Source organism: Mesocricetus auratus, unplaced genomic scaffold (assembly GCF_017639785.1).
Source record: "Mesocricetus auratus isolate SY011 unplaced genomic scaffold, BCM_Maur_2.0 Super-Scaffold_100040, whole genome shotgun sequence".
NCBI classification, from domain to species: Eukaryota; Metazoa; Chordata; class Mammalia; order Rodentia; family Cricetidae; genus Mesocricetus; species Mesocricetus auratus.
The window spans coordinates 10760781-10782595 of record NW_024429217.1 but is presented as its reverse complement, the minus strand read 5'-3'; the positions used below and the strand labels follow the sequence as shown (position 1 = coordinate 10782595).

Sequence of the window (21815 nt, the reverse complement as noted above, 5' to 3'; positions counted from 1 at the left end):
ATAAGCTGCCTAGAGTAGAAATGAAGAATGTGTTTGGTGACATGGTCTGCAAAAGTGTTTTTTGTTTGTTTTCAAAGACACAAGAAAAGTCCATAGTCATTTTAATTTTGGCAAGTTTTATAAAAACCGAATCTCATGACTTTTCGGCACCCTTGCTTAGCACAGCGTTTAAGCATGAACTGTGGTTTTGCTTTATAGTTTTGTGTGATAATTCTGAAATATGACCCCATATGGAATTTCTGTAACTTTACAGTCTTCCATTAGATAGCATAAGCTGAACTTCATAATTTAGCACACTGATCATGTTCACTCGGTCATGGAAAATGTTCCCATTTTTTATATTATCGCTTCTAAATCAAACCCAAAGTAAAATTTATTTTGTCTGGATTAATGCATTTGGGGGCATGGGCCAGGTTTACTGCAGCTGCTGAGGCAGGCTGCCGAGAGAGAGGGATCTGATCACTTTGGCCATCTTCCCAAGTCATCCCAATCCCAGAGTCCAAATGCCAGATGGAATGGTTCAGTGGCCACAGGGATGGGCTCACAGCTCAGTCAATCAGCGAGCTGCTGACATCTCTCCAGCTTTACCAGCTGGTGGGTGAGAAAAGTATTAACGTTTACAACTGTATCTGACAAATTCTCCTAGCCCCGGGCTCTCCACCTGTTCACATGGGCTCTCCAGACCTTTCAGATGAACGCCACCCCTGCGCTTCTGAGTGTTCTTAGGGCGCATTCCCTGATAGCTGAGAAGTGCCTGGGCTGCCACCAGTGTGCAGAGGTGAAGAAAGTTCACTCTTCAGCAGAAGAGCATAGTTGCCTCGCTTTGAAGCAGGGTGCCGGTCTGCAGCAGCTGAAGGTGCTGTTCCATACCGTCCTGGCCACCTTCCCTCTTTGGTAATCCTTTGTATTGTTTTTTGCTGTAGGAGCTCTGTCTCCTGATGGACCACAGTCCACTCCCCTGCCCACCTCCTCTGGAGCACTGATACACAAACTGTAAGTCTGTGGTAGACTATGCTTTTCTTTCTTGCTTCTACCTCATTCAAGGAGAAATCCCAGGACAGAAGAATGCAGGTCTCTCCTCTAGTCTTCTTCACAGGGCAGCAAACCATTACTCTCAACATCCATGGACTCTTACAGACTAAGAGGATCAAGAGACACACTCTACGGAGCTTGCTCGGCGGTTTTCAAAGTGTACGACTTCCTAGTAAAGGTTGAGTAGAGACCAAACCAGCATCTGGAGCCAGAGTGTGGCTTCCCGCTCTCCCTTTAAATGTTAAAGGCACTGTAGCCTATTTAACCCAGTCCTAGGTGAAGCCAGGAGAGCAGAATCATTGCTTGGGATATGGCTGAGTGTGACAAGAGGGATAGGAAGTATGTTATAATTCCACATTTGAGCTCTGACACAGAAGAAGCCTTAGTTGTAACAATAACCATTATCCCTTCACTTTGTGAATATAGCCAGGAGACCAGGAAGGGTGGTGTTTTCAGACCATTCAGCCTCTCACTCATTATTTAATAAATGTTCACTAATTGTTTAGCTTGTGTTCTACATATTTATGCTGTGGATAAATGGGTGGATGGGTGGATGGGTATGTGGGTGGGTGGATGGATGGGTGGACAGACAGATGACATAGATATAGGATTGTGATGGCTGATATTGTCAATCTAATTGCCTCTAGATCACCCACCAGACAAACCTCTAGGTGTGTATGTGAGGAAGTTTCTGGATTGAGTCAGATGAGATGGGAAGAGCTCATTATGCTGAATAAAACAGAGAAAGTGAGCTGAGCACCAGTGTTCATGTCCCTCTTGTCCCTGACCATGAGCATACCACAATAACCCGTGTCACCTGCTGCTGACATGCCTTCCCTGCCACACGGACTGCAGCCTGGAACTATGAGCCTTCCTTCTTCATGTTACTGTAACCAGGTGTTTTGGCGCAATCGGATGTAAAGCAGCTAATGCCAGGCTCTAGAGCAAATTCCCCAGGTAGAAAATGAAAGTCAGTCCTTGGCAAGTCAGTGTTTGGAGGGAGCCAGTGATAGCAGAACCATCACGAAGACTCCCGGCCCCTTACGTGCCCCGAGACGAGATGACCGCCTGTGAACTTGGAAGTGGTTCTCATCATGCACTGAATTTGCTGGTCCTTGATCCTGGATTTTCCAGATCTGACACAAACTTCTTTTTTCCCTTTCCTGAGACACTTAGAGATTGAACTTGGGACCTCATACATGCTAGGCAAGGACCTTACCACTGAGCTATGTCTCCAGAGATTTATATTCAGCGTGCTTTACCCTTGCTGTCCTCATGCTGGAGACACCTGGATGACAGAGCAACACCACGGGACTTTCATTTCTGTAAGACACCACAACCTGTCAGACAAAACAGGACCATGTGGGGCGGTCTGAAGGGAAATGTTGCACTGTGTGAAGATGTGCCACTGTGGTTGGTTCAATAAAGAGCTGAGTGGCCAATAGCTAGGCAGGAAGAGGTTAGGTGGGATTTCTGGGGACAGAGAGGTCTCAGGGAAAAAGAAAGGAGGAGTTGCCAGGCCGGCACTAGTTGTAAGCACTAGTTAGGAACATGCCTAAGCTGAGCTTTCATAATTAATAACAAGTCTCCATGTCACTATTTGTGAGCTGGAAGCCCAAGGAAAAAAATTTGTCTACAGGGAAAGACAAATCCCTTTGCACCTGCGGCCATGCGTGGCCTAACAATGGCTCATGTTTGGTTTTTGCAGCTTCTTACAATTTTAACTTCTGTATTGTACTTGTGAGTGAATTTGCCATTTACTATCTGCTCGAGATGAGCAGGGCTCACATCCATGAATGCGTCCATCTTTCTTTGCTGACAGGGGTTGACAGTGCTGTGGCCCCGTAGATTATCCAGGGTTTTCCTTCCATGTAAAGTATGGGAAATGGTGTTCCAACTTCTCCAGGCTAAATGAGAGCCAGACCCTTGCAGAGCTCTTAAATCACGTGATGGGTATGTTTTTATCCCAAATGCAGTCGGATTGCATACGGGGGCTTCAGCAGAGGACTTGTTGGTTTGGGTTTATGGTTTTAAGGGATCTTGTGTTTAATGTTTATTGGGCTTGTGTCCGGTGTTTCCAAGACAAACACTAAATTAGCAGGAACAATGACTTCAAAAAGTTTGCAATCAAATGGATTAGCTTGCTGACTCTAGTAGAAATTACTGTCAGAGTTGTAAGGTCAGTCAGACAGCTCCGAGAGAAGCAGGAAAATTTACCTTGCACACACACAAGTGAGAGCTGATATTCGACTTACACTCTAACATGCAAGAGAGATCTAGTTTGCAGCAGAGAACTTGACCCTCTGCAAATATTCCAGGCCAAACTCCATTATTGTATGAACGCGATGCTTGAACCTAATGGGGGGAGGGGAGAAGCATCAATTCAAGCACACAGAAAACAAGGCCAGAAGCAAGAGCCCTATGAACCAGGTTGATGGAAATGAGGGGAACCTTAGCGGTTTGGTACCCTGACTTTCCCCACAGCAGGGAGGCTTATGCAGTTAAATTTCTTTGGTGTGGGTCTAAGCTTTTGCTCTAGGAAAGCCGTTGTAGCCTGGAGGTTTTGCATAGCAACTAGGAGCTTGGAGCAGGGACTGCAATGCAGGAGAGAGTCTGTCACCTGTCACACATCAGGCTACAGAGCGAATGGTGCTGGCTAACTGAATCTCCTTTCATGACAATGCCTGAGGTTTTTACTTCATTCATTGGAGCTGGTGGCTCTTTCCCTTTGTGTTCTGAGCACCTCTGCTTACAGGAGATTTTCAGGAAGTTTGGAGGAAAGACCTTTTTGAAGCATGACACACACCATCCCTCAAGAGCAAACTGTGTTGGACAGAGGGACTTAGTGCCTAAGACACAGTCAGTAGTGCAATCTCACGATCCCTCCAGACACAAACATGGTGGTTCCGTGACTCCGATCTGCCCGAGTAGATGCCAGGGTGTGGTGAGTGGCCTTGCAGAAGATCCTTTGCATTTCAAGGTAAGTGTGCATGCCCCAGGCTGGGGATGTAGGTTCCCAGGGCTCTGGTCCTGCACCTTGAGGTGCCAACCATATGCAGCATGAGAAACCACCAGTTTTTGAGGGTAACCTCCTTGTAGGCGGGTGTGTTTGAGCCAGACCTCAGACTCCAGCACAATCTTCAGAGGACAAATAAATTGGGGTTAAGGGTCATTAAATCACTCATCCAGGTGTGGTGCAATGGTTGATCTTGTCAACGGCTGGGACTTAGAGTTGCCATGGAGACTGATTTCCCAGTGGTCAGGCAAGAAGCCCACTGAAGCGGAGGGAGGGACCTGTGGAATGTGGGCAGAGCCACCACGTCCCCTGAGCTGGAGGCCAAGATGGAGTAAAAAGGGGACTGTGAGCTCAGGCCCCTGCTTCCCTGACCTCCCCCATGAGGGACTGGATCCTCAAACTGTGAGCCAGTAAACTCCCCTCAAATCACCGTCACAGTCACAGAACATGTCAAGGGCAGAAGTCTTTCCCAGCATACCCACTGCCGTGTTCTTGAGAGCTTAGGCCAACCTTTCTCCATCCTTACATGAGCACTCAAACAACCACAGCTTCTACCACAGAGGGCGAGCGGGCGTGTGGAAGAGGCGTGCAGGACCCTGTGTGGACCGACACCTGTTGTTTTCAAGAACCTGTCAACTTAGCCGCAATCTGGCCGCGGCGCTGGCTTCCTCATTAGGAACAAAGATGGCTGCTAACATTTGCCCTGGATTCCTTAGCAGGAGAGGACTTTCAGGAATCTCACAAGAGTCACATGAGACCTTAGAGAGTTTGTGGTCTTGACCTCTGGAATTCCCTGAGCAGGGAGTGTGAGATAGTGCCTCAGAGTAATTAGCCAAGTTGATTTCCTTTGCTCGAAAAGCCTCTAGAGCTTGGCCAGCAAGCCATGGAAAGTATGAGGCAAGAAACTGGATCCCTACTGCTCAAGAGTCAGAGGGGCCGAAGTGCTGCCTTCTGGCTGGCTGGGGTCATGTCAGGGAGTGCCCTGTGCTGCTCCAGCCATTACCTCACCGCTCCAGGAGATTCATGGCCCTTGTAAGAAGCCCTGAACTGATAGAAGGACTCCAACTGAGACCACCTGCCCCAAGGTCAAGCGTCTGGGAGCTAAGCAAACTCTGCCAGCCAGGTCACAAGCACTGTGTTGACGGGAGAGCAAAGTTCAGCCTTGCAGCCCAGTCACCTGCAGGCGGGCACCTCTTTCCCAGAGCAGGCACACACATCACTTGGTGTAGAATCCAGGCCTCACTGCCTTTTAAACAATGTGCTCTCTCTATTGCTCATCAAGTCTGTCATGCAGGGCTGGCGCTCCACGAATCAGAAAGCGGCTCGGATTATCCAGCTGGTTCTAATAAGAGCCTGGCATTCCACAGCCTCTTCCCAAAAGGACCTCATCCTAGCCCAGGTTTACAGGTGGGATTCCAGCCACATCAATCAAGGGAGTGAGCCTGAGGAGTGGTGAGGTAGCACCTGCTTCCAGCCCAGCTGGAAGCCTTCTCAGGAAGACCTTCTTCACCTGAGGTACGAGAAGTGCCAGGGCTTTGGAAATTCACAGCTGATGAGCAAATGCTATTCCCAGATCCTGCAAGCAAACCTAATTGATTTTGATTTATTTCTAAAGTAACCTACAACAATCTTCTTTTTTTCGTCAACAACTAGAAGATCCAAGGTAGCATTCCGTGCAGGTCACCTGACGCTAAGTTGGGGTAAGGGGAGGACACATGGCCTATTTCGCTTTGCTTTTTTATAGAACAGAGTCGCACATAGTCCAGGCTGGCCTTGAATTCATTATGCAGCTGAGTATTTGTAGTAGTCCTCCTGCCTCAGCCTCTCGTGTGTGTGGTGCTGAGACAGACAGACTGCAGGCCTCAACAAGCTAGGCCTGGTCCTCCCTCCAGTCTATTCTTAACTCAACAGGCAGAACATCGTCTGGAAATGCTAGGTTGTATCACTTCTCTCCTGTCTTTCTGTTCTCCCCAGGGTGAGATTCAATTCCGCATAATGGCTGCCTGGCTCCTAAGATGCAGCTCTGTAAACTCCATTGTTCCCTTTGCTCTGAGCTTACTCCATTGCCTTCCCCTCAGGTGACTCTGATATAGCCAAGCAACAGCCACTCCAAGCTCCCACCCCTTCCTGCCATCCAAGCTTATGCCCCCAAGGTCTTTGCATCAGCTGTTTAATCTCTCTGGACCGTTCTTCCTTTAGACATCTACACAATTAACACAATTTTCTTCAGGGTTTTCCCACTTCTCAAAATGATAAACTCCTTCCCCACATCAAATCTATAGAAATGATAGAGAAAATACTTTTAAGTTTATATATATATCTTTTTTTAAAAAAGCAGACCTCAGAAATAGAAGAGGAACTCCATGCAAGAAAAATAGTGCAAGCATCTTGAAGGATAGAAAGCAAAGAGTTAGACCAGAGCAGAAAATTGTGGCCCAGGATGCAAGCAACAGGAAGCAGTGCATTGCCAGCAAAGCTGGGCTGGAAACACGTCAGGGAGGTGACGATGAGGAGGTCTAAGGAAAAGCAGTCCAGACGGAAGACACCACAGAAGCAATGGCCATGCGGTAGAAGTGTGCTTGGAAGGAATAGGAATAGGTGTATGATATGTACTACAATATGGAGTATAGAGTGGGTACATATGTATATAGCATACACATCTAGAGAGAGTGTAGAACAGCAGGAGACACCTAACACACCCAAACTTAACCTCTGCGTTAACCCCGGAGCAAGCTGGGCCCCGGGAACAGCGCTCAGCTCCCCGTCACAGATGCTGAGGGCGATGTAGAATGGTGCATCAGTAGCAGGGCGGTGGTGGCGCACGCCTTTAATCCCAGCACTCGGGAGGCAGAGGCAGGAGGATCTCTGTGAGTTCGAGGCCGGGCTGGACCGACAGCCTCCAAAACAATACAGAGAAACCCTGTCTCGTAAAACCAAAAAAAAAAAAAAAAAAAAAAAAAGAATGGTGCATCAGTGAGAAGAGGGGCCGCCAGGAACTAAAACAGGCAGCCAGCGTGTGGTGTGGCTAGAGCAAAACCTGCATCGCAGGGTTCTCCAAGAAGCTGGGGGATTTCCACCTAGGAGTACCGGCTTTAAGGTTCATATTCTAAAGTTGCTGGGGGTCTGGGGAGCACAGGCCGTCCTTGCTGTAGAGGCTGGCGGAGGCTGCCCTTCTAGCATGCCCGGCCTTGTGAGACAGCCACCATTGGGGAGGAGACTCCTGGAGAGGAGAGAAATACCCACACCCCAGGGAGTCACAGGCCTGGCTTGTATGAGCAGGGTGAAGAGACTGGAGTCCTGAAGAGGGGAGAGCTACCAAGGAGCCCTCACTAGCAACTGGGGCTGGTTCCTGGTACCCTGCTCTAGGCTCTCAGTTCAGAGGTGTGGTAAGGGGAAGCAAGGAAGACCGGAGTGGAGGAGGGGAGTGGTGGAAATCCCTGCCTTGAGATACTACAAAATTATTTACTTTACTGTTTGCTTAAAAATAGGTAGCACAAGACATGCTTAAAATGGATCAAATTAGACTACGTTTTTAATAGAACTGATAACATACTACAGGAAGTCAAGTAGAGGAAGAAACCGTGTCTTAGCAGCATAAAGTTGTAAACACAGTAAAGCAATGTTTGCAATACCCTCTAGCGTTGCAGGAAGAGGGGAGGAATCAGGAACTGTGGTGAAAGGGAGACATGCATTCATAGCTTGCTAATCGCTCTCCCTCCTCACAGCACTGCTGGCCACAAACCCTCGGCCTCCTGTCCTCCACTGAGTGATTTTCACACCCACACTCTTTTGGAAAATGTCATAAAATGGCTTTGCTACCCCATAATTATGTGGGACAGGGTGGAATGTTGGCTTTCTGGTTGATCTTAATGAGGAACACCCAATAAACTGACATTTTAAAAACTCTTAACCTCATTGATTTACCTTCTTGTCTTCTTCCTTACTTTTGGAGTGTCGGGAGATTAGGTTGTTGCCCCTATCTGGCCACTAATTTAATTCTCTCATCTGCTAACCCCCTCTGAAGTCCCAGACACCACACACAGGGCTCTATAGATAATAAGAACCTAACCCAGAAGCTGTCTTCAAGGAGCTTATTGGCTAGAGAGGGGAGGCTGGCAATTCTGACAGTTTCTGGGCAGAGCATTAAATGTTGTTATTGTAGCTCCCATGAAAGTTGAGCAAGGGCACTCGCTGCACACCTGTGGCTCAGAAAACATAAACAGTAAGAATGGAGGCTGAGAAGATCAGATGTGAGCAATTGTCCACATAGCGAAAGCCATCCAACCTCTCCTCCACAAGGACGAGGGAAGTTCTGACAGCCATTTAGATCACACACCAACCAGCAAGAGCATGGAAGTGCCAAGCAGACTACTGAAGAAGACTATTATAGCTGTATGCCTTGGTTTGTGGAGCCCAGAGAACACACACACACACACACACACACTCACACACACACACACACACACACACACACACACACACACTGGGCTCATGTGTTTCTCTAATTTACTGTTCAAGTTATGAACATCTGTTATGAACTATGCATATGAAGGCTGCAGAGATGACTCTGTCAGTAAAGAGTCTGCAGTCAAGCATGAGGACCAGAGTTCGATCTTCCAGGAACCCACTTGGTAAACACAAGTTAGACTGTCCTCTGACCTCTACACCCATGCTACAGCAAGAAAAGGCACACCTCTTCCACAGATAAACAGATGTAAAAAAGCATTCCGTGCATGCGCATGCATGTGTGTGTGTGTGTGTGTGTGTGTAAAATACAAACATTGCTGGGTCAAGGTGATTCAATTCACAGATACCAGACAGACTCAGGATAAGAATAGAGAGGGGCACCATTTCATGGCAACAAGGTATTTTAGAAAGCTATGACGTGTGGGATGAGGCAGGTGAGGGGTAGTTGCAAGGAATTCTGTATGCCCTCTTCCAGAAGGATTTGTGTAAAATCAGACTATGAACAGAACAGAACAAATCTTTTTTGGCATTGTATAGGGCCAATATTAAAGAACTTTCTATATTGAAAAACTAGGTCACAAGAAAACGCAACTGGGTTTTATCATAGGCAATGTAGGAATAACTCAGTGGCATGCAAAACTTACATTAGATGTGCTGTGGGCAGTGCCCAGCAGGGAGCCTGTCCAGCCAGGAGCAGTGATGATGCTGGCATAACAGTTAATCCTGATTGTCAGCTCGTCCAGATCTGGAATTATCCAGTAGATGCATCTCTGGGTGTGTCTAGGAGAGTGTTTCCAGACAGGTTTAACTGAGGTAGGAAACTGGGTCCTGGAGTGAATCAAGGAGAAAACCACACTGAACCCCAGCCCTCACACCCCCGCCATCATGCCTTCCCTTCCGTGGTGGACGACCTCAAACCCTGAGCTGAAATAAGCCTTCCCTTCCTTAGGTCACATTGGCCAGGTACTTTGTCTCAGCATGCAGAAGAGGCGCTAATGCAGAAAGATATCAGCCGTCTGTGCACTTCTCCATTTCCTGTTGGGAGTCATCTGCCCTCACCCTTCATGGCTGTCTCCTGCCTCACACCTGAGAAGCCATTTTCTATTGATGCACGGCAAATAGCTACAGATGTTGTAAGGTACACCACACACGATCTCAGGTCCCATGGGTGAGACGTTCAGGCATGGATTGGTAAGTCTTCTACTCCAGGTGTCACAATGTCCTCCCTGAAGCTCACACAGGCTGATGGCAGAACTCACTTCCTTATGGCTCCATGAGCCAGTGTTTCAGCCTCTGGCTGGCTGCAGCTGGGAACCAAACGCAGGTTCTAGCATTTCCTATAATTTCTGAGTCACCTGTAGGTCCTTGAGACATGGCTACTTACTTCATCAAACCTCGTGTAGGGTCTTTCTGTCCCAATCTTCTGAGACAGTCTTAAAACACATACAGCCATCCCAGGATGAGTCTTCTGCGACCTTTCCCACAGTCGGTTTCTGCAAGACAGTCTCGGGGACTACGAGACTTCAACCACTCTCTAGTGGAGGAGACTGTGTAAGGTATGGACAACCGGTGGCGGAGCACATGGGGCCACCTGATGTCTGGCCAGCATCCCCACCTTCAGGATAATATCTGGGTAGCTGATTCTGGCATTCTCCCCCGAAACTTATTCTTCAACTCCAACCCCAGAAAATGTGTCTGGGGTGAAAGGGATATTGTTAGCACAAAGTGTGAATTCAACAAAATTATCATTTTGAATACAAAGGCGCACAGATCTCCAGAGGCTCCCATCACTTTGGAGCCTGCACCTCGTTCTAAAAGCAGGCCTGCTGTTTTCTTCCTGTTCCTTGTATCCCACGACATCTATATTTATAGCAACTCCTCTTTCGGGCAAACAGTTTCACCATGATTTCAGGCTTCTTGTTTTCCTTCCTTGAGTGAGCGCATGACAAAACTGCACCTCCCCCCCCCTACCCCCTGGGCTGTTCCTACCTGTGGTCCTTCAGTTATTGTCTGGCCAGTTCCTCCTACTTTGGCTCCCTGGACTCTGAAGTTTTCCACAAAGACAATTTCTCTTGTGAGATCTTATTTGTTTGTTTTTTTCCCCCTTTTTTCTCTCTCTCTTTTTTGCCTTCCTGTGGTTTGCCTGCCTCTAGGGAAATTGCCAGCTGTGAGTTGGATCTTACAGTCTGCACTGTGCCCCAACTCTGAGGGATGCTTTTCTTATAGCCAACTAGAAAGGTACCTGGCTTAGAAAAATACCGTCAAGCACAACTTAAGCCCCATGACGCTGCCAGTGCAGTTTAATGAATTCCATGTCCCTCTGGAGCTCCCCAACACTGAGCAGGCATCCAATCTCCCCGTTCCACGGCTTCAGCCCTCTTTACACATGGTCTGCAGTGTTTGCCAAGTGTTTTTAAAGCCCCAGTTCTGAGTTTCTAGTCTTCAGCACCAAGAGAGGGCTCTACCCCATTACCTGGTGGCATGTTCCACTCAGATCAGTCCCTTTGTGCTGCAGAGGGACCAATTAGAAAACTATTTCTCTTTCCCTAAAGGAATTAGTCATGGCTCAAAATAACCAGCTTCCCGAAGTTTCTTTTTCCCAGCATGTTTAGCAGCAGGAAGAATCAAAGCCTCCTTGGGCGCCTATGGCTTGCTCCCCATTTACACAAACAGGTTTGACGAAATTCAGTTTCTAAAAAAAAACATTTAGTTAAGATCAGAAAATCCCAACTGTTTCAAGCTGAAGTTTCCACGACTGAACCAACTGTTTTTTATATCCTGTTGGCTCAGCCTATGCAGGGAGGAGGCTTGTTGACTTTCCAAGCCACTAGGAGACCTTTCTGGGAAATTATTTGACTGCTCTGTGTGACACCCATCAGTCATCATGAGTGCAGCTCAATGCTCACACAGTCGAGAGACTGCCTTCCGTGTGAGGACGCAATAGATGGGCAAGGGCGGGTTTACTCTCTGCGGGAAAGAAGCCTACAGTCTGAGAACATTGCTTTGCTAGACACACACGCAAAAACAATATATGTATTCTATACATTGCCTACGATACTTTATAAATATATAGGTAATATATTTTCACTGTGGTAGTCTACATAATTTTGCAACCAATGCTTTATCATATAGTTTTTATGCCTGTGTGTGTTTTCACCCCACATTAATGTTTGGAGAGGGAAAATAAAAGACGCAGTGATACGCTGTGACTTCTCCTGCCCCTCTCTAGCAGGCCAGCTATCCACAGATGATGATTTTTTCCTGTTGCTTCTGTTTTCAGATCCTGTGGTTCTTGTCCCTCAGAAACAGGCTGCTTGTGCTTGTTTGGTTGGTTGTTTTTTTTCTAGACTTCTGGTATTTAACTATCAACTTAGTACCGTGACTTAGAAGGCTGCTTCTATTGTTTGACCCAACTCCAGAAAAGTCCTTTAATCTCTTATGTTCTCAAGTTCTCCCTAATGTGCTGAGGCACATCTGCTTTGGCTAATTTGCTGGGCACTCTGTAGGGCCTTCGTACTTTAGGGTACCTCCAGTCACCTCTGAGAATTCTTCCTGTGGGTTTTGCCTTTCAGGTAGTCTTCTGCCCTTCCTTCTCCTTTTGCTCTCCAGATTTCCATTCATGAAATCTCAGCTGTCCTAGGACTGATCTCCCCGCCTCTCCTTCTCCCGCTCTCTCTCCCTCCCTCTGTTCTCTTCCTGTTTGCACTTGGTTTTGTTGTTAGAAGCTCCCTAAGCTTAGGTCACCCTTTGTCTTCCATGGATATGTCACTTTGTAATTTCAACATCTTATTTTCAAGTTCCAAAGCATTTCCTCTGCTTGTCAATGACCCTATTAAAGCATGCGCCATCTCCTCTGTCTCTGCTGTACGCATGCTACTTACTCTTGAGTATTTCTGGCATACCGAATGAGTTCTGTCTTGTGCAAAGTTCTCTTCTGTTCTCTAATTGCCTTTCGTCTTCCAGGGGTCGATGATGTCTTTGTCTTTCTTTCTGTAGGCCTTCCTCATATGTCTGGTGATTTTTGATAGTCTCTTCAGCTGTCAGAACAAGCAATAAGAAGACTCACAGTGGTTCTGTAAGATGGTAGGCTTTCTCGAATGCTACGGGAGAGTGGAGACCCAGGTGAGGAATGAAGAGAGACTTGCTTTGGGGCACTACCATTTACACTGGCTGCTATCATTCTTCCTTAGACCATTCTGTTCTATTCCATTGGAGAAACCAGGCTGTTACTTGGCTTATAGGCAAGAACTTTAATTTATATTGTATTTGGAAATGAGAGAGGGGTGTAGCTGGGTCCCAGAGTTGCACATCCAAACTATCTACTTCAATGTGACCTTTTGAATCTGCTTTTTGAAATCCATCTGCTCTCTTAATTTTGCCAGGCAGGCTGATACTCCTGTGCACTGCTGCATGCAAGACTGCCTCCCCACTGAACCCAGCCTTCCACTTTTGCATCCCATGAATTTACTGAATTCTCTCAACTTCCCTCTGTTCATTTTTTCAAATTGTTTTGCATCCAAAGAGAATCCTCTTAGTGAAGTCTCTGCCAAGAGAGATAATAAGTACACAAAAGTCCATGCATGTTCCACCTTGCCTTGTCAGTTATCCTTACCTGTGTGTTCTGTAGGATGACATAGTACAAATGAAGTTTAAGTGATTGGATGTATCCTTGAACAAGGCACCTAAAGGACTTTTGTGGACATCAACATCCTCTAGGAATGAGTCCAAATATCTGCTATGGTGGGAATTTAAGGGTGATCTCTTCAGTACAATCCCAGGTAACCAAAGGACCATAGCTGATACGAATTCTTTCTCTTCTGCATGGTCACCTGTTGCATCTGAGTATGAGCTGAGGTCTCCGACTGGTGTCGCTCTACCTCACCGTCAAGGCTAAGAACTGCCAGAGATCTCTCAAGCATTTTCTATAGGTTCCTATGAGACACCCTGCTAGAGGGTTAAGAACTAGGTTTCTGATTCCCTTTTGTTTATTGTAAGTTTTAGATTGGGTTGGCTTTGGCTATTATAATTTGCTTATTATTTTCTGGCCTCTACTACTTGAACTCAAGTCAGGTAATGGAAGGACCACCCCCTCTCTTTCTAAATTTTGCTCAGCTAATGGGTTTTGCAATCGCTGGGTTTAGACATTTCTTTTAATAGTCTTCACTAATTGCTGCATTTGGAAGGTGTCAGGATCTTCTGTGCCCAAGTGATGAAAGAGAAAGCAATGACCCTCAGAGGCAGAGATGGGTAACTCAGCCTGGAAGGCACAGTCCCGGGGCAGCTCATAAATCAGGCATGAGCTGCATACTGTAAATAAATGGAGGAACGCTTCTGGAAGCCAGAGTTCAGTGGACACATGCTCTGGGCATGGTTTGCTAGTTAAGTCTTGCAGAACTATGAGGCCCTGGCTGAGCAGAAGCCTTTCAAATGATTCACTTATTCCTAAAGCTGCCTTTGCCTGAGACTCTGCAGAGCAGAGTGAGGAGCCCCAGGAACAGATGTCTGTGCTCCAACTTGACCTTGCATTTTGGCCTCCATTTCTGTAGGATAATTATCTCTCCCACCTCTAAACATTCATTTTCTTATCTGTAAAGAAGGGAGATAGTGTGTACCACTTGCCACACTGAGTCATGCTTAAAGGCTGAATTTCTTTTCTTCCCTTTTCTTTTTTTTTTTTTTTTTTTTTTTTGAAGACAAGTCCTCACTACACTGCCTAGACTGGTCTTGAACTCACTTTGTAGCCCTGGCTGGCCTCAGATTCACATTCTGCCTGTATTTCTTACTGTGTACTACCATGTCCACAACCAGGACTGAGTCTTAAATGGATTGGTGGCGATCTCAACACATAGTAAAGTCTTGGACCATGACCCTTGTCATCCTGAGCATACCCTTACCATCCCTCTAGAACCCACGCCTGCCCAGCTTTTCCTACAAGGAAATATGCCGTCAACACCAGCCTGGCGGGGGCGGTCTGTGCTGACGCCGAGGAACGCAGGCATTGCTTGGCTGGATCCCAGCCTTGAAATACTTGTGCTCCCTCATGACTGCCTGGCTCAGGAAAGTAATGGACATTGGAGGACAAGAAACACAACTTTGGGGCAACTGAGAGGAGAAGACAAGGGAATAAAGATTCACAAGCCTGTGGAGTTATGACATTGATACTATTTGGGTTTCTAACTTATGAACAATTTTATTGGGCATATTTTGCTCAGGCCGTTTGGAATTTGCAAAATGATTTTACCTGAAAGCCGTAGAAACAGCTCTTTTTACTTTTCTCTTTTAGGTTGTGGGCTTTTCTCACAACTGGGCAGGCGAGAGGAAAACATGGGCTGTGGGGGCAGTTACCCCCTTTCTGCCTTTAAAAACCGGATGAAGAACTTCTCAAAACGGAGACAGTAAGGCATCCAGAGAAGTGAGTTGGAAGTGGTTCAAAACAGCCTCTTTCCTTTGTTTTCCGAGCTCAAAGGGAACCGAAACAAACGCAGCTGCTAGAATTCCCAGGGCACAGCCCAGATGTGGCTGAACTGCTTTCCAGAGCCTGCCAGAAGAACTCTTCAGGGTAGAGCTGATGCCCCGCGGCCATTTTTACACTTCCTAAGAGGCTGCAGACATGGGTTTGGAGAAGCCTGGGTAACATAGCTGAACCACTTTTCACCTTTTTAGCAAAAGGGGACACAATTTTGAAAGTTGGCCCACTTTCAGGATGGGTATGCCAGTACAGTCTAGAGCCGTGGTTCTCGGCCTTCCTAATGCTTCGAGCCTTTAACACAGTTCCTGAGGTGGCAGTGATCCCCACCATCAAATTAGTTTTGTTGCCTCTTCATAACTGTAATGTTACTGCTGGCATGAATCATAGTGTGAATATCTGTGTTTTCTGATTATTTTAAAGGGGCCACGACCCACAGGTTGAGAACTCCTGGTTTAGAGGTTCCCAACCCACCGTCGAGGGAGAACTTAACTGAGTTGATGGGGTGGGGCATTTCTTCCCCATTTTCCAAGTTGAAAACATCTCTACAGATTCCTTTGTTGGACTCAGGGGAGCAGATCAGTGACTTTTTAGAAGCCCGGATTTTGCAGTTTGTTTGCGTACATTAAATGCCTACTTCAGAGCTGATGTGAGGGAAGCTAACCATAGAGGGAGATGCTGACACAGTCAGGGAGGGGCCTCTGTGAATGGAGGAGTGTTCTCCACCTTCTGGGTATCCCATCCTCTCATGGAGGCTCTACCTGTAGATAATAGCCAGCCTCCCTTCCTCCCGAAGGAGACACGGCTCAGATTGCTCACAGTGAGGCTGTGCAGCACAATGGTCGAGTCGGATGCTCCTCAGCTCACATTCCAGACTCCCTGGCAGCTGGCCACACCTGAACCCAGTGGAGTCTCCGCTCTCTGGACTATCAGAAAGGTAACTGCCACCTTACTGGATGGCTGTTTTGTTTAAGAGAACGATGTGCCTGGAGTCTTTTGGTCCATGCCTGGTGCATAGCAAATATTTAAAACTATGAACATCCTCCTGATCATCATTTGGTCCTTGTGGCGTGGCCTCCGAGCAGAAACTACTAGGGACAATTAATTACTGCCTAACTAGACTCAGTTTTGTTAAAGACTGGAATTCATTGTTTCTCTGCCCTTTGCCAGGAACAATAACCCACACTGATTGTGCCATCCGAACTGGGGACACTCCTAGGGACTGGCGAACACACACCCATTCCTTGGATTTCCCTTTGACCTTAAGCAACTGCCTGACATTTAGCTGTAACTTGCAGCATTCATGCAACAAAGATGAGTTTATAAATGGCTATGAGGAACTTTGGCTAGACGGTCACATCTGGGTGCCTTGTTAAAATATGTTAAGTAACTAGAGAGATGGGTCAGCAGTTAAGAGCGTTTGTTGCTCTTGGTGAGGACATGGGTTCAATTCCTAGCACCCACATGGTGGCCCACAACTGTCTGTAACTCCAGTTCCAGGGGATCCAGTCCCCAATTCTGACCTCCATAGACACCAGACACATGCAGACAAGATACTGACACAGACAGTAAATTAAAGAAAGAAAAAGAGAAACAAAGTCTGCAAGTTGCTCTTTGACCTCAACGTGAGTGCCTTGAAATTCATGTTCACACACACACACGCACACACACACGCGCACACACACACACACACACACACACACACACACACACACACACCTCAGTTTATTCTCATAGGTGCATGCCGGAGAAGGCTGATAGCATATTGATCGTTCTGAAATTTTTCCAAATATCTTTCAGAGGATATGAAAGTTCTCTGAGAACAACTCCAGGCTTGAGCTGATGGTAGGAAGGTCCACCCTTCAAATATGCTGAAGTCAGGGGTAACACGATCACTCCTTATCTTGGCTCCCCAACTATTAATAAAATAACTCTGAATTGTGCTTCTTTCCACTTGGCGCTGGGTGGGTGGAAAGGGCTCTGTTAGATTTCTTTCTGAGACGAGAAGGACTATGGCCAGGCTTTTAATATCTTCAAAATGAAGATGCACACTACAAGCGGACTCTTGCACACTGCTGTTAGGGCCCGTTTCCCTGTGGATGCTCACACAGAACACACAGCCATGACATGGATGTCCTGGTCTGTGCCTGGGTGGACGCTATGGGGGATATCTTCCCTTCCCAGAGTAGCCCTTTTGTTTCACCCTGATTCCTAGAACCCTGTGAACACAACACAATGCATTCTAATTTTTAGTTTGATATTGGATTTTTAGTTTTAGGTCAAGGAGGAGAGCCTTTGCAGTGCAGGTTTGTACCAAGCTGCAAATTGCTATCAGATTTTCCCCAAGGAGGTTTTATTTTTCTGATAGGGAATAGAAATCCCAAATTCTTGAAATAAAAATAGTTAAGAAAGCAAAAAGCGAAAGGAAAAGATGTTGACTGACCGTCTGCTCTCTGCCAAGCCACATTCCGGACTCTTGCTGTGAAATGTGTCTTCCACGGCTCCCAAAGTGTTATGATCCAAAAGATTCTCATACTGACCTATATCTACAAGATGCTTAATTATTCTAGCTGTCACCTCCCCATAATGCATGACTCAGCTAATATCTATAGTTTATGACACACACACACACACAGAGAGAGAGAGAGAGAGAGAGAGAGAAAGAGAGAGAGAGAGAGAGAAAGAGAGAGAGAGAGGCATTGGTACACATAGCCTTTGGTGTGGGTCTGAACTAAAGAGTATCACTTCCACCCCAGATCAAGTCACCCTGGAATCCACTTGTTTAGAGGTGTGCTAAGGGAGCTCTATCTATCTATCTGGCCCTGTGAGTGTGTGATTGATGTCAGGGGAGATCATCAAAGTGTAGGAAGGTGATAGCCTGATGTATTTTCTTCCAGTATTAGGTGTGTACATGTGTGCCCACACACGTGTCTCTTCGTTAAGAAATAAATGCCTAGCACAGGCACACCAAGGCTATAACTAACTATAACTAAAAATCGATATTATTTTGGTTGATAGGGACTTTGATTACTGCCATCCAGTGACCCGAGGAAAACAAGTTACAGATCTAAGCTGGGTATAGACATTTACTCAGTAAAGACAGGAAGCCTGCATAGCTCCTATTTCTCCATGTCTATATGATAGAGCAGGACTCTGGGCAATCCCTCCAACTCTTAACAGTGTTGGAGAGGCTCCTTGCCTGGACACAGGTAGATGGGCACCAGTCACAGCTCAAAAGCATATGTCATACTCCACTGTTAGGCTCTTCTAATGATTTGGCCACAGACATCCTTGCCAGGGACAGAACCACACAGAGCCTCCTTTTCTTCTTAGCTCGCACCGCTCTGTTTCAAAGCAGCTTGGAGAACTATGCTAGAGGGCAATCCTTCACTCGGCCAGTTTGTGTCAGCGCTGCTTCCGCTAGAGAGGGACTTGCTCTGGTTTGACTTGAGCAGTTCGGGCTATTGTGCAAGGAGCAATCCAAAAACAGAGTCGACTGCTAAGGAGACATTTCTTTCACACAGCTGACTCCAAGCAACAGATATGACAGAGCTGGTTACAAAGCATGACACAGCGTTGCGATGGCACACGCCACATGTCAGTGCCACCACGGCCCTTAGACGTGTGTGGGTGGGGCAGCTGCAGAAAGGCCACAATACCCCAGCGATGGCAGCCAACAGAGGGAGACCCCAGGGCAGCATCAATGCTCTCAAGGTGGGCCCTGCGCTCGAGGGCCTCCTTCCTGTTGTGTGGCATCACTTCATGAGAGGCAGAGGGAGCCGAGATGAGAGAGACTGATGCCGCGTGGTGGGGACAGTAGGGCAGGTGGCAAGGGGCTCGTCCTAAGCCTTGACTTGAGTTGGGTATACTGAGCATGTGTTCCTGTATCTTTTCTTAAAGATGGGACTGGAGAATTCCAGTGTTAGAACCAGAATGAGGCATAGCCCTGTAGAGTAGCAGCAAGGTAGGACCAACCTGTTCCAACTTGGAGAACCAGGAAAGAGTGCCTGGAGAGGGTGGGATCACATTCAAAATGTTAAAACATGCATTCATTCACTCGTTCACATGTATTAAAACTGCACTGTGGACCTGGCATGTGTGGACGGACACCACTCGGGTTTCCACGGAGCATGCAGCATGTTCATTTCAGGCTGAAGGATTGATGGGGTCAAACATATGGAGCCCCAGGCAGCATGAGACCAGGAGAGAGAGCAACCTGGAGAAGATGGAATCTATTGCACCTGGGGCATGTTAGCTACTGTTTTTGTTGTCACGACAAAACGCCCTCCAAAGGCAACTGAGAAAAGGAGGTTTGCTCTGGATAACCATGGGGGTGTCGTCCATCGTGGCAGGAAGGCATGGCAGCAGGAGCATGAGGAAGCCAGTCACATGGAGTCCTCTCCAGGAGACAGGAGAGACGAACCCGGCACTGAGCCCTTCCGTTCTGTTCAGACCCTGCCCAGAGGATGGTATCATCCACGTTCAGGGGAGGTCTTCCCTCTTCAGCTAAACCTTTCTGCAAACACATTCATACACACAGCCAGAAGCCTATTTCCGCCATAATTCTAAGTCCAGCCAAACGGACCGGGCAGACCCACCACCACAGGGCAACTGGAACATGAAAGAGATGGTGGTTAGGGCTGGAGCTGGGGTCAGAGGATTTTAACCGACAGTAAACAATGTCCAGCTCCTGCTGTAGCTGGTAACTTAGAGCTCACATGGGCTTAGTGCACATTTTAGCTTGACTAACTCAGTGCTTTCCTATCAGGCAAAAGATACACTATTTCAGCTACATTTAATCCTAATATGAAGACTTGTCTAGCCTCTACAGCCTTTTCCTGGGCCATCCCACTGTTCCTCCATGCTTCTGGGCCAGTGCTGGATACTCTGTCACTACCCACCACAGGACCTTTGCACAGTTAGTGGGCTTTTCTAGAAACCCTTTCTCCTTTTGCTAAATTAACAGATCAGTCTCCTGATCTCTGCTGAACCATTGTTTTGTTCTCAAAATTTCTGACAATCCCCATTCCAACCCAGTCCCTGTTTCTCCTTTCCTAGACTACCCTTGAAGACAAAGACCCTTTTGCTTATAGTTTTATCTTTGGTGTTTGGAATACGGTTTTATCTTTGATGCTTGGAACACAGCAGACATGCACAATGTGTTTATTTTAAAGACAAGAGAAGAAGCTGGGTTGGGGAGATAGCTCAGGTGTGTGTGTGTGTGTGTGTGTACACAATCTCGGTAATGTCAGTCTTCCCCTAGTGCAGTGATTCCTCAACCTATGAGAGGGTGTGGGGTAGGATGCGACATATCAGATATCCTGCATATCAGATATTTATAATAATAGATTCATAACAATAGCAAACTTATAGTTGTGAAGTAGCAATGGAAATGATTTTACAGTTGGGGGTTCACCAACCATGCATTCTGAGAACAGAACAATGGCTCAGCTGAGACCTGGAGAATGATTTTAAGCAAGGGAGAAGGATCCTGGGGAACTACACTAAAGGGCCGCAGTGTTAGAAAGCTTGAGAACCACTGCTCTAGTGACTGGCCAGGCCTCCTCTGGAGGACTCACAATCCTTTGCCCCAGGGGTCTTCTCCAGGCCGGGCTCCTGAATGGGAGAAGGTCCCCTTGCTTCCCACTGACTAGCCAAGAGCAAGGCCAGCCCTAAGCGCAGGAAGGCCAAGGCAAGATGTGGGTCATGAAGGGGTTAACATTCAAATGAAGAAAAGTGACAGCCTGAGGAAAACGTCTTGGTCACAATGGTCTCTGAGACTGTGGAGGGCTAGAATGAGTGGGCTGATTAATCTGGTCTTTCTTCCCGCTTTTTGACGAGAGAGGAAACAGCCCATCCACAAGGGGAGAAATTGGAGCAAATTATCTCTCATCAAGCTTCCAAAAGTGTGCTTGTAAGGTCTTTGTCTCTGGGTGAAGAACAAAGTAAAACCAGTAACTTTCCCTGCTCTTGCTCTGCTGATAGTACTCGGCTGGGGATATTTCTGGGCCGGGGCACAGCTGCCTCCCTGGCCCCTCTGTCACCTTTAAATGATGCTGCTCTGAGGGGTTCTCAGCTAGAAAAGGGGTACTCTGCAGGACAGTAATCTGATAAAACTTTGTGAACCCCAAAAATCAAATATGCCAGGCTCCAAAGATTGGGGTGAGTTTTATAAGTCCATCCAGGGCTAATTGTTTTCTCTGTGTTTCATTCCTTCTCTCCAGGGAGGCCCACGCTCAAGGGCAACCTTCACAGAACTGGCCAGAAGCCATGGTGGCAAATCTGACTCCACCATCCCAGGGCAAGGAGTGGTGTGTTTTCCTCTAGCCAGCTCCCTGGTTTGGCATGAAAATGTGGATGGACAAGACTCTTGTCTATACAGCCAGCAAACATTAAATTCCAGGAACTGGGACTGAACAAGCAAGGTACTATTTTTAATGTAAATAACTCCTGAAGTAGGGACCTGGATTCATATGATTGTGATTGTGGGGGACCATGCTGAGACAGTTTAACATCTACCCTGTCCAAATATTCCCAGCATGCCACAGTGCTGACATATGGGGCAAGCAGATTGCTTTCTTTTTCCTTTTCCCCTTTTTCCTTTCCTCTTTCTCCCTCTCCTCTCTGAGGCACAACACTTTCTGAATGAAAACTAAGCAAAATCGCTGTGGAAGTATAAGCAAATGGTGAACTTTCAAAAATATTTGACTAGCCGGACGGTGGTGGCGCACGCCTTTAATCCCAGTCCTTGGGAGGCAGATGCAGGTGGATCTCTGTGAGTTCAAGACCAGCCTGGTCTACAGCAGCTAGTTCCAGGACAGCCTCCAAAGTAAT

The 21815-nt window shown here is 47.0% G+C and overlaps 2 long non-coding RNA genes across 3 annotated transcripts; one reads left to right on the top strand and one right to left on the bottom strand.

Annotated features, from left to right (window-relative positions):
* Positions 1-99: 99 nt before the first annotated feature.
* LOC110342251 lies at positions 100-10422 on the bottom strand. 2 transcript variants are annotated; one of them, XR_002384277.2, is made up of 3 exons: positions 9575-10422; positions 9160-9343; positions 100-6324 (listed from the first exon to the last, which is right to left on the bottom strand). It is a non-coding gene; the product is annotated as an uncharacterized LOC110342251 (long non-coding RNA). The 2 variants fall into 2 exon arrangements; XR_002384279.2 differs by having other exon boundaries at positions 9602-10422.
* Positions 9982-21317, top strand: LOC110342254. Its single transcript, XR_002384286.2, has 4 exons — positions 9982-10071; positions 12512-12637; positions 14799-14927; positions 21206-21317. It is a non-coding gene; the product is annotated as an uncharacterized LOC110342254 (long non-coding RNA).
* The last annotated feature ends 498 nt before the right edge of the window (positions 21318-21815 follow it).